This window comes from Rattus norvegicus, chromosome 17, assembly GCF_036323735.1.
Source record: "Rattus norvegicus strain BN/NHsdMcwi chromosome 17, GRCr8, whole genome shotgun sequence".
NCBI classification, from domain to species: domain Eukaryota; kingdom Metazoa; phylum Chordata; class Mammalia; order Rodentia; family Muridae; genus Rattus; species Rattus norvegicus.
Genome location: NC_086035.1, coordinates 21559169 through 21569251, shown reverse-complemented (window position 1 = coordinate 21569251; position 10083 = coordinate 21559169). Strand labels below are relative to the sequence as shown.

Below are 10083 nucleotides of genomic sequence, written 5' to 3'. Positions count from 1 at the left end.
AAAACAAGGAAATGTAAAACAAAACAAAAAGGCACCTCTAGTTTTTTAAAATAAAAAGCCCTCACAACAGAAGGAATGAATGCTTGGGGCCAAGCTAAAGGGCCTCAAAAAGCGTTAGTGTCCTTCCCAGGACGTGCCAGAAGCTGTAAGAGACCCGGCATCTCAGACCTTCAATGACAAGCCATTTTGCAATGACACCTGGGTAGACTGGGTAAGGGGCAGAATAAAAGAAGAGTGTCTGTGTGCATCTATGTGTGTTTGTCTGCAAGCTTCTATGTGTGTCTGTGTGAAGGAAATGGTTGTCTTATATAGCATGTAGTTTATAAAAACAATCCATGCTTTGGCTGGATAAGCACTGCAATGGCTGTCTCCCCATCCCCATGGGGAGTCACAAGCAGAGGTTTGCCCTGGTTCCCACGGTGAGTTCTTGCCAATCCGCACTCCACTATGGCTACCTCTCCCCTGGAGCTGGGTCCTTTGACCACTCTTCTTATTCAAAGCCTGGCTGAATTCCACCCCAGCTAAGTTCTTTCCCAGTCCACCTGAGTTGCTGTGAATAGACAACACCAGACAATCTTAGTTTAAAATCAACAGATGACACAACTGCTGGGAATCTATCCTCCTAAACTCATCAACTATTCTATGTTGGAAATCTTCCAATGGCAGAATCCACCACCAGATCTAACAGTTCCTGGTCTACAGATTGCTTCCTCTTGCTCCCCACCTGGGGCTGTCCCTTCCTCCCCTGTCCCCTCTTCCTCCCTCAGACCCAGAAGGCCCACCTCCTCCTTTTCGCCCAGCGATTGGTTTCTTGTCTTTATTATCCAATCAATTAACTAGGGGAATTCCACTATGGTCTTAGGGTTTTATTGCTGTGAGCAGACACCATGACCATGGAAACTCTTATAAAGGTTTAGTCCATTATTTTCATGGCAGGAAGTATGGTGACATGTAGGCAGACATGATACTGAAGCAGCTGAGAGTACTACATCTGAATCTGCAGGCTGCAGGAAGAGTGAGAGCGCGGCTAGACCCGTGGCTTGAACTTCAGAGACCTCAAGCCCTAGTGACGCACTTCCTCCAACAAGACGGCTCCTACTCCAAGGCCACACCTCCAATATGTCACTTCCTATGAGTCTATGGGAGCAATTCAGACTGCTGCAGTGATTTTCAACTGTAGAGAGGGGCTTCATCTCTGAGTTACTTTACCCTTCACATCAGAGCCTTCTCACTGCCAAGAAACAGCTCTCAAACAGACAGTAGTTTTATATAATGCTAAAACAGAATGTAGCCCACATTTAAGGACCACAGAGTCTTAGATACATTGGCCTGTGGGACGAGGTGGGGTGAAGGATTGCAAATGGTCAATCTCCGATTCCTAGCACTAGTTTTGTGAGTTCAACAATTTTCCTTTATGGCTTTTATAAAGAATAACAAAAACTGGGGCCCCAGTGAACAGAGAAATGAAATGCACCACTGTCAGAACGTCCACTAGGGGCTTGCTGGACAAGATGGCTCATCAGTTAAAGAGTGCTTGCTGCTTTCCCAGAAGAGCCAAGTTCGGTACCTGGCATCCACAAGAGGTGGCTCACGATTGCCCATTACTCTGCTTTAAGGGATCAGATCCCTCTTCTGAACTCCATGGGCGTGCGCCCCCCCCGCCCCACACACACTTACTTTTTAAAAAAGGAAGAAAAGCCTGTTAGTGTATAAATCTGGAATGTTCTAGCCTCCAGTTTTGCTCTATTAATGACACTTTGCTCTCCTCCCTCTACTATTTCATGACTGTAAAATGAGTTTTTGTAAGTGGAGATAATAAATGAATCTGGCAGCTGTAGGCATTTCCCATTAACCATACAGAGAAACCAAAATTTATTTCAAGCTGCATCTCAATAGCTGGGCAGCTAAATGATCTACCTTAACCCTCTATGCTAACGTGGCTACCTCCCAGCCCCAGCCATGATACTTACAGTTTAATATTGTTCTAGCTCTTTCCACTTCAGATGTTGCTTCCCATGGTGTCTTCTTAGACCCACTCCTCATCATGGTTCATTTGAATCTCTCACTCCTTCTCCCTCTTCCTCTCCCTCTCCCTACACCCTCTCCCCTCTCCTTCTGTTGGCTGGCAGAAGTCCCGCCCTATTCTCTCTTCTGCCCAGCCATTGGGTGATCTGCATTTATTGACAAGGCAAAAGAATACAAGGTATGAATAGTTTACACAAAGCTGAGACAGGAGATCCTAGACACAAGCATTACAATGCAGTGTCCAGATTGAAACAAGATACGAAGGCAGAGAAATCTGCATTTGAACAACACAAGGATAACCTTTACACAGTGCACAAAAGTATTATGTCTACACTCATCTAAATGGTAGCCAGACCCAGGAGCCTGCAGGCTTATCAGAAGAGGCAATAATAAACACGTAAGTATGTTTATCTCAGGTCGAGTGGCTGGTAACAGAAATCACGTTCATTCTTCTCACAGAAAAGATTAGAGGGGTTTACGGGTGATGCTTCAAAAATGGCAAGGGCAGGGGACCTTTGTTGGTTACTAGTTGTGTGGTCAGTGTGCATGGGAAGGTTTGAGCGTAGAGGAAATACTTCGTTGGTTCTCTTGGCTATCACAAACTCACTTCCTCATCTCATCTAGGCTTCAGAAACTGTGGGCAGCCAGGCAGCTGGTCCTCTGGGGTCCTGATCAGGCAATAGAATGTATGTGATGACTGCCCCCTTCCAGTTGGTGCTTAGTTGAAAAGGGAAGGCACCTGTAGACATTTCAATGCAGCCCTTTACAACTGGTGGTATCAAGCTTGGAACTGGTTTTAGTCTTAATCTTTAGATGTCAGACAACCCCTCAAACATCCCCTATTCAGAGCTGTTGTAAACCACTCCACACAAAGCAGCTTCCTCCTCTTGCTCTGCCTAATCTTCTTCATCCCAATTATTAAGAATTATTTATTTGTTTAATTTTAGTATTCTTTTCCCATAGTCACTCCTCCGAATCTCAAAATGAGACTTTGTCCCAGCTCCCATACCAGGTTAACTGGCTAGGGTTCTCTGGGTTTTGGGACCTGGGCCTCACTATTGTTTAAAGTTCCCAAGGAGCTGGCAGCAGCTTGCTGACCTAGGGCAGAGCTGAATACAGAATTACCTCAAGGGAGTTTTGAAACACTGATACCTGGGAGCCCTCTCCTGGGACTCAGGGTCACCTGCTCTCCTGAGGACCTTCTTGTTTCTAAGGTGCTTGGGTGAGCCTGCTGTACTGTCAGGGCTGAGACCTCAGGCCTACAACTACCTCTTTAATTAAGTTAGCGCAAGCCAGCGAACTTGCCTCTCCCACATCCTCTGGGCTTCTGAAATCTTTGCAGTCAGCAGTGCTAGGGTGAAACAGGGTGAGGAGAACCTGCGCTTCTTTTTCTATTGTGATTTGCATGTTAATTAAGTCTGGCACCACCTTAGAGCCATTTTGTGCAAACTCCCTCCTGGGTTCTTCTCCTCTGGGAAGTTACCTCAGAGGGGTGGTACTGCTAGTGGGTGTCAGAAAGTGCAGAGACAGGCAAAGTAAGAAACCAGCAGCAGAGCAACCACATTCCATGATCTGAACCATTGTCTTCGTTTCCAGAATTCCATAGAACTTTCCCGCCTGGCTCTTCCAAGCATCCACCCGTGTGGTTATTATCAACTGTGCAGGAGGAGGGTGGCCTCGCACAAGCCCAGCTCTCCCAAAGCAGTTATCCATGCTGTCAAAAGGGAAGATTCCTTAGGCCAAGTCAATCCAGTAGAGGTCATCTGAGTACCAGAAAGCAATTCGTGAAAGTGGGCAGTTCCCCAAACCAAGCCCGAACAAGGCTCTGAAACCTCCTGCCCATGATGCGTTGGACAGCATTTCTAGAGAAACAGAACACAGAAAATGACTGCAGCCGCTACAGTGGGGTCACCCAGTAATCCATAGCTTAGCTAGTTGTCTACAGCTTAATCAGACTACAGAGCACCTTGTTAATCGGCTATGGAGCACCTTGCAGCCAGCCAATGCACGTTTACTAAACTTTACCGTCTTGTTCTGTTGGGCTGAACACAAGTGCTCAGTCCAGGATCCATGTCGTCTATAAAGAGTGTTCAAGAGTGAGGCCCAAGGGACCTAGTGGAGTGGGGTTGGCGATGGGAATGGAGGTGAGGATGGGGTTGGGGATGGGGATGGGGATGGGGATGGGGATATAGGTGGGATGGATCTTAGATGGGATGGGATGGGATGGGATGGGATGGGAATAGGGGTGGAAGTTGCTACAATAAGACTCTATGGATTCCTCCCCAGGCTGCTGTTTTGAGTTCTTAGGTTTCAGTCTGGTGAAGCTGTTTGGCAAGCCAGTGGGGCATAAGTAATGGAAGGAGATAATAGGAGGAGACATTTGGGTTATAGGCTGACCCCTAGTCCTGGATGCTCTCTGCTTTCTGTTCTGCTTCGAGGGGGACATCCTGCAACATGCTATAACGAATGGAGTCGCTCCACCACGTCTGCTCTATGATGGGCCAAAGAGCCAAGAGAAATCTATCTCTACCTTAAGTTTCCTTAAACGTTCTGTCTTTTAGGAGGAATGTTGGTCCCAATGACGCCAAAACTACTACAGATCCAGGGTAGAGTTCATATGCGCCAGCCACCTGAACTACCACAAAGTAGGCTAGGTTCGACACCAGGAGTCTGGAACCAAAGTTGTCTGTTATTCCCCCAAATTGACCTGACATCTTATTGCCACAGGCCCGTGATCACCAATGCTTTAGAGCTAGAAGGTTGTGGATGTTGGGATAATAAATTCATTAATATTCCTGTGGCGGCACATAAATATTTACACAAAAGGGGACAGAGCCACACATCGGCCTTTCGTCAGTTCACTTCGAGATATACGGCCAGATTTAAGGATTTGGAATTTGACAATTGCAGGCAATTGCAGACGGTAGGCATGAGCATCAAAGAAAGGATCCTATATAATAGAAAAAAACTGTAATAGAGAGGTGTGCTGGGCAGTTTGTGTCAATTTGACACAGGTTAAAGTCTTCTGAAAAGAGGGAGCCTCAATTAAGAAAATGTTTTCATAAGCCTGGACTGTAAGCAAGCCTGTAAGGCATTTTCTGAATTAGAGATTGATGGGAGAGGGCCCAGCCCATTGTGGGTAGTCGCATCCTGGGCTGGTGGTCCTGGGTTCTATAAGAAAACAGGCGGGGGCTGGGGATTTAGCACAGTGGTAGAGCGCTTACCTAGGAAGCGCAAGGCCCTGGGTTCGGTCCCCAGCTCCGAAAAAAAGAACCAAAAAAAAAAAAAAAAAAAAAGAAAACAGGCGGAGCAAGCCATGAGGAACAAGTCAATAAGCAGCACCCCTCCATGACCTCTGCATCAACTCCTGTCTCCAAGGTCCTGCCCTGTTTGTGTTACTGTCCCAGCTTCCTCCTGTGATGGACTATGATGTGAGCTTAAACCCTTTCCTCCCCAATTTGCTTTTGGTTGTGGTGTTTCACTATAGCAATAGTAACCCTAACTAAGACAGGGAACACCTTCCTGACATTCTGCGAAGCCCTGTGTGCAAGTGGCCTCACAAGAGGCTTTCAGGACAATAGACTTTCATGATGAGGACTGCCATTGCCCTTGATCTAAGAATGAATGGGTTAAATAATTTGCACAAAGTCCCATGACCAATCCATTTATTTGCTTAGTCTTAGTTTCCACCAAAAAGCATACAGATGGTCTTAGTGGTGGAAGCCTGTCAGCTCAGATACTGGGGAAGCAGAAGTTGAGGCAGGAGGATCGAAAATTCGACGTTAGCCTTGATCACAGAGCAAGATCTTGTGGCAAAATAAAATTGTTTTAAAGGACTGGAGATGTAACTCAGTGTAGAGCCCTTGCTTACCTGGGTAAAGCTCTGGGTTTGTTACCTAGCATAGAAGGAAGGTTGAGGGCATACAGTTATATACACAACTGAAGTTGTGTGTGTGTGTGTGTGTGTGTGTTACTGGATGGTGACTATTTCTAGAATGACTGTTGAACATTGGACTTTGGTCCTTAAGTCTTAGCTATATAACTTTAAATCTTCCCTGTGTTTGATCCCAAAATATGAAAGTAAAGTGTGCCTTTCCTTTTCTTTATTTGTCTTAGTTCAGCAGCAGCCAAACCACACAAACAATTGTAGGCTCACCCTGTGACCCACTGTGTGACATCTGTGGAGGGTGACAGGGAGCATTTATGGTCCAGTCATATATTTACTGTTTTCTGAACACTCACAAAACACTGTCACTTAACCAGAGTTAGACACACTCCTAACAAAGCAAAACACAATGTGTGAAGTAGGGACTGGAGACATGGCTTGGAGGTCAAGAGCCCTTGCTGCTCTTGCAGAGGATTTACAATTGGTTCCAGCACCCACATGGCTACTCACAACCCTCTGTAACTCCAGTCCCAGGAGATCTGATGACACTTCTGACCTCCTCAGACAGAAGGCCTGCACACGATGCACAGACATCCATGCAGGCAAAACACCCACACACAAAAATAAAATGATAAAGTAAAATAAAAACAGTACTGCAGAAGTGAAGTTGGGCTGCGGGGGTGGGGGGAGCTTTTCCTTAGCCATGAGACTATGTAGAGAACTTGGCATGAGCGGCGGGCTTTGCCTTCAGCATAACGAACTCCGCTTCCTCCCGACCAAATAACCTTATCACTCCCAGAGTGATCTGATAACATTCCCAGAAGCAATTTCCTACCATTGTGCCTGATGTTTTCAGAATGCGTGTAGACTCTCTCACACGTGTTATCAACAAAACCTCTCAATGCGAAGCAGAAAAGTGTGGAAATCACATCCGGTCAGAATTCTAGAACTGCGAGCTTTGCTCAGTGTTTCATTTTGCTCCTCATTTGAACTTAAAACGATTATGCAAAACATGAAGAAAAATCAGCTACTGTGCTGATTTTCTTCCTCTCCTTTTCTGAATTTTATTCAGAAAATTAGAAAAAAATATCATTAATTTCCATAAGTGTGTTCTTTAAAGATTTGCTGTAGTTCGAAAAGTGATTTATTCTGCTTAGGTACAGGTAGTGTCCAGAGAATAAAACCCAATGAGACAAACAGTTTCTCTACAAATATGTCATCTTTTGTGTAGAGAGAGATTGAGATAGGGTTTCTCTGTGTGGCTCTGGCTGTTCTGAACCCTCTCTATAGACCAGACTGACCTCAAACTGGCTCTCTTTGCCTCCCCCCAGTGCTGGGGCTAAAGGCATGTGCCACCATGCCCAGCTCAGAAATGTAGTCTTAATGTCAACTTGGAACAAATATATTCTTTTGAAGATACTGGCAGTCAATCCCTGGGCCTTGCACACCAAGGCAAATGGTCTACCACTGGAGTATGCTCTCTCAGCCCTTAAATTAATTCTCATACAAGAATGATAATGCCCTTCTGCTGGGTTGGCTTGCCCTAAAATAGGATGTTTTCTTCTTCACAAAGCTTCCTCTGGTATTTAATAGGATCCAACTTTCCCTGACTTTGGAAACTATAGCCTCACACTGTAAACCAAGCAATCCTGAAGGAAAAATAACCATTGAAGAAAAGCGACTTGGGAAGAAACGGGTGATCCAGTGCTCACGCTTAAGTCTGAAAGTTTCCTCACCTCATTCATTCTCCACCCCTTTGACTCATGACAGATGTCATGCCTGATGCTACGAACACATTGGTGGACAGACAGATGTGGTCTGTGGGTGAGAGACTCTCAGATGTCTCTGTGTCCCCGTATCACTCAGAGGATTCGAGGAAACTTAGGTGTCTCTGCCCACCTCCAGAATGCACCGGTCTGTGAATCTCTGTGGACTGTTTCCAGGCGAAGCTGCTGGTCTGAGAATTCTGTCTTGAGAGCCAGCTGCCTAAGGAGACTTCCTACAGCAGCAGATGGTGTTTTGACTTACCCTGCATGCTTACTACCCTCAGCTGTGTGGGCAGAGAACGTGTGCCTAGCCAGTGTCCCAAGACACTTTGGAACTGAACTACAGGAAGTCCAATCATTGTTTTTTGCATTATCAGAATTAAGTCTACATCCTGGCTCGTGTGTGTGTGTGTGTGTGTGTGTGTGTGTGTGTGTGTGTGTGTATTTTGAGCCTGCATATATGCATACATCCTCTTATGGGCAAGTATAGGTATGTGCACATGTGTGTGCCTATGTGTTTGGAGACCAGAGGTCAACATTCTTTTTTTTTTTTTTTTTTTTTGGTTCTTTTTTTCGGAGCTGGGGACCGAACCCAGGGCCTTGTGCTTCCTAGGCAAGCGCTCTACCACTGAGCTAAATCCCCAGCCCCCAACTCATTCTTCATCCCTGTGTTTTTTGAGATAAGATCTCTAACTGGCTTGGAGTTTCCCATATAAACTTGGCTGATCTGCCTGTCTCTGTCTCCCCAGTGCTGGGATTATATATGACAGGCTTTTTACATGAGTTCTCAGGTCCTCATGTTTGGAAGCACGCTGGGAAGGTCCACACCGTAGAGGAGAGAGCCAGTCCTGTGGGTTGTCCTCTGACCTCCATCACGATACACATGCATCCTCCCAGATACAAGTAAATCCACAAATGTAAAGTTTTTTGGTTTTAAAGATTCTATCCCCTATTTTACATTTTACCTACCAGCTTTTTAACAGCGTTCGCTCTTTCCGTTGTGGTTGGGAATTTTGAGTGAGTTTTATTCTGTGTGTTGTGAGACATCTGATCTCACTTTGTCTAGTTATCATATCTGGAAACCCTGTGCTGAGCTGTCTACTGAAGTGGAAACTTCTGGATTCTTTGGGATATCAGCTGTGCCAGATGGTGTTTTGCTGGGGCAGACACAGGTGAAAAGATGTTTTTGTTAAAGCAAGCATGTGAGAGGATTCGTGGTAAAGGAGTCCTCGCTAATGGCCACACGTATTGGTTTACTTTACATGAGTTTTTGAGCTCCATTTGTCATGACTCCAGAGAGAGAAATGCACCGAACAACTTTTCGTGAGGTTCCTGCAACTTATTGCCGCTTCCTCGGACTCAGGCCAACTGGCAGAGTGACGTCAGCTGATACAGACTCACCCGGAGTTTTACTAAGACAGACTCACATGCTGAGGCAACGCCCATGGAGGACACGTGACGCTTAGAGGCTGGGCTTGGCTTGCTGGTAGAGCTGGCTGGGCGACACTTGTGGGTCTCGATTCCCTGTTGACCTTCACTTCGTCAAGAGAGGCACAGCTGAGAACTTTCCTGGCATTCCTGGTGATCCAAACCCCTCCTGCTGACTCGTGCCAAGTCAGCTGAGGCCTGGCTGTCTTTGTTAGGTCTTGCCACCACAGCTGATTCACGTTTGCTATCCAATGCTACCAAACGAGACTGCTGGTATATTTGTTTTTTTTTTTTTAAAATTTAGAGAATACTTTATTAGTTTTTGTAATCAAACCCACGTATATAAGACCTTACATATTTAATACAGTGTGTTACCCCTGTACAAATGGAAAAAACTTAAGTTCAACATTTCTAGACCAATATGGCTGTTAATTTCTGTACAGTGCCAACTCAACACAGTAAACGTGGATACTTTTTTCGAAAGTTGACAGCACAGGTAAAGTTTCAAAAAATTCAAATTATATATCTGTATATATATATTTATATTTATATAAAAAGACCAATAATAGCAGTGTGTTATGCATCAACAGCAGCAACAGCTTTTCCAGGTTCTGCAGTCATCTGAACAAAACTGTAGAGACATCCAGCACACTCCATTAAAAAAAAAAAGTAAAAAAACAAAACCCGAGAAAACAGCACAGTTCTGTTACTCTTGTGGTACCTGGCACCATTTTTTTTTACATTAGCTTCTCAATCATCATCTGGAAAGAAAACATTCTGAGCAACATCATTAAAAACAGCTCTGATAAAGCACGGTCACTACTACGTATCATAAAGCAGGTACAAGCTATTTTACATCCACAGAGGTATGATACAGTACTGTCCTACGTCTATAATACTAGAGGATACATTTAAAAGGCATTATTTGAGACTTGATTCTACTTTTCCAGCAGAGGGCCCAAAGGATGGTGTGACACA

The 10083-nt window shown here is 45.1% G+C and overlaps 1 long non-coding RNA gene across 1 annotated transcript; it reads left to right on the top strand.

Annotated features, from left to right (window-relative positions):
- Positions 1-3644: 3644 nt before the first annotated feature.
- On the top strand, positions 3645-4820 carry LOC134482769 (uncharacterized). Its single transcript, XR_010059317.1, has 2 exons — positions 3645-4169; positions 4587-4820. It is a non-coding gene; the product is annotated as an uncharacterized LOC134482769 (long non-coding RNA).
- Positions 4821-10083: the final 5263 nt, after the last annotated feature.